At 36.3% G+C, this 2,534-nt stretch overlaps 1 long non-coding RNA gene across 1 annotated transcript; it reads left to right on the top strand.

Moving 5' to 3' along the window:
* The first annotated feature begins 689 nt into the window (after positions 1-689).
* On the top strand, positions 690-1,468 carry LOC118487439. The gene is made up of 3 exons (XR_004881789.1): positions 690-795; positions 884-975; positions 1,173-1,468. It is a non-coding gene; the product is annotated as an uncharacterized LOC118487439 (long non-coding RNA).
* The last annotated feature ends 1,066 nt before the right edge of the window (positions 1,469-2,534 follow it).

Here is a 2,534-nt window from a genome sequence, read left to right as displayed (position 1 = left end):
ATCAGGTTTTAAATACACACAACATGTGTATTTGAACAGGAAACGTGAAGGACGGACGGCGGCGAGAAGTGGTGGCGGCGGCGGTGGGGAAGGTAGAGGGGAAAGGGACGTGGAGGAGATGTGAATGACCTAATTGAAACTTTTCAAAATGACAATAATGCCCCTCCGCGTTTTTTAAGCTGAAAAAATTTAATCTGTAATCTCAGCCCTTGATTAAGTTAATCCAAGGGTGTTCCCCTGTTCCCCACTTTTTTGGTGTTCCCCAATGAACCCCACACTATATATAGATATATATATATATATATATATATATATATATATATATATATATATATATATATATATACTACTTTAATAAGCATATAGGAAGGACAAAAATGGTCATTTGCCACTTTACAAGTCTTTAAAGCATATTGTACAACCAGCTAAAGCACAAATGTTGAAAGTGATAAACCAACAAAATTTTGGGCGGCCAAATGTGGATTCAAATTTTGAATCCCTTTACTCATCCCAACACACTTTAATCACCAGATCTGTTCCTATTCTTTCAAACCCTAAAACACAAACCCTCCATTTGCTCACTCTCTCTCTCTCTCGTGATTCTATACCTAGAATAATCTCATCTCTGGATCCCCTTTCAAGTCGACCCCAATCACCGATTTCCTCTGGTTATGCTAAAAACGTTTAGGGATTTGCAGATCTCGAAAAGAGAAGAGAAATATAAAGAGAACGTTCCGGGCTATGACCTCCGACGACGATAAAGCAGGTCATTACCTAAGTTCAGCACATAAGCAGGTATTGACGGTCCGATAATGCAGACAACAACAGATGTATGTTCTTCCATCGCTTTTAACATTTAAATCAGTTATTTTTGCCCATTTAGGGTTTGCTGTGTTAAGGGATGGCCAAAGAAGGGATTACATCATCATCCCAGCATCAGCAACTTTCTTTCTTTTCAAAACTGCAGCATACCAGGTATGAGTTTGATTAATTTGGCTGCTTTTGTTAGTATTTTTATTGTAATTTGTTTACGCTCAGAAATTGTTTTGATTATTTGTGATTGATGTGAGATTGTTTGGGTAGGGTTGGGGATTTAGGGTTTAGATGTGAATTAGGGTTTGAACTGGTTTTATTCTGAGTTTAGAGCTAATGTTGGTTTTCTGATATTGCAGTAGTATAATAAGACTAAACATCCACAACTTTTGTACGAAGCTAAGTTGTACAATGCAGATTTATATGTTTATCTTTTATTTCACTCTGAATGATATGATTTGTAATGTTTTATTTTCACTTGTAGGTGGTATACCTTCCATAAAATGGTCCGGTGTAGATGGAGAGGATAATGTTTTAATTATTGATTTGCTAGGACCGAGTCTTGAGGACCTGTTTGTGTATTGTGGGAGGAACTTTCAATTGAAAACAGTCTTGATGTTGGCTGATTAAATGGTAAGTTGTGTATACACCATATTTGAACATTGTACCTCTTTTATATGGATGTCACCTTCCTGGTGGATTTATGGTTTTTCACAATTTAGATCTCATAGTTTCTGTTGAGTCGTCTGATGTTTGATTAGTTCTATATTCTTAAGAAATCTGTTTATTTCCTTTCATTCACAATTGGAGTATAATTTAGTGCTACTGTAATACTTACATTTTTGTAATGTTATTTCAGTTTTGGAAATTACATTTTTGTTATTTTATGTGCCATGTTCCGTTTATAATGCTTAATTGCTTGTGAGGTGATAATGCATTGATAAGATACTCTGTGCTAATGTTATTTCAAGTTTGGTTTTAGGTATCAATTTCTCCTGAGGTTACATCAAAGACCAAATGCAGAGAAATCATGAAATCTATCAGCTCTCTGTATCGGGCTTCACACCTCGGAAATTTGCTGTTAGCTTAAGATGGAAAGAAGAGTGCGTTTGCTAAGGGTCCATTGCCCTTTGAGTCTAAAGAGTTCGCCGTTAAAATCACTGAGCAGGATGGGTATAATCTAATATTCATATATATTTTATCGTATCAAAAATGTTGTCTAATGTGGTTGATGTGTGTCGTAGGCGGGAACGTGACTTCAGGGTTACAATCAAGTTTGCTGCCAAAAAAGATCTTCACTACCTGAAGCAGTTCTTGAGTGGCAGACAACATGATAGTCCTCAAGAAACAATTTAAGCTCTTGATGTGTTTAAGGGAATGGGCCTCATCAGAGTAACACATTCCTTTTTTTTTCAATTCTGTGTTGTGCTTTTGTTCTATATGTATAGTTAACTATACTTTTTAATGTGATTTTAATCATTTCATATGGATTGAAATGTGCAGCCGTTGCCCGATGTACTTTTGTTTCATTTGATGGTTTAACTATTTTTCTTTATGTGATACTAAGCATGTTGCATGAATGGTGTTGCAGGTTTGCTTTATGAAGCAAAAGGTCTCCAGAAACAAGGTTTGAAGGCTTATAAACATGCTTTAGACGTGGAGCCGGCCCATGTGAAGAGTTTTGTTTCCATAGCGTGTGTGTCCAGGAAGCTTAGTGGATT

This window comes from Helianthus annuus, chromosome 2, assembly GCF_002127325.2.
Source record: "Helianthus annuus cultivar XRQ/B chromosome 2, HanXRQr2.0-SUNRISE, whole genome shotgun sequence".
NCBI lineage: Eukaryota > Viridiplantae > Streptophyta > Magnoliopsida > Asterales > Asteraceae > Helianthus > Helianthus annuus.
This window is presented reverse-complemented; position numbering and strand designations above follow the sequence as displayed.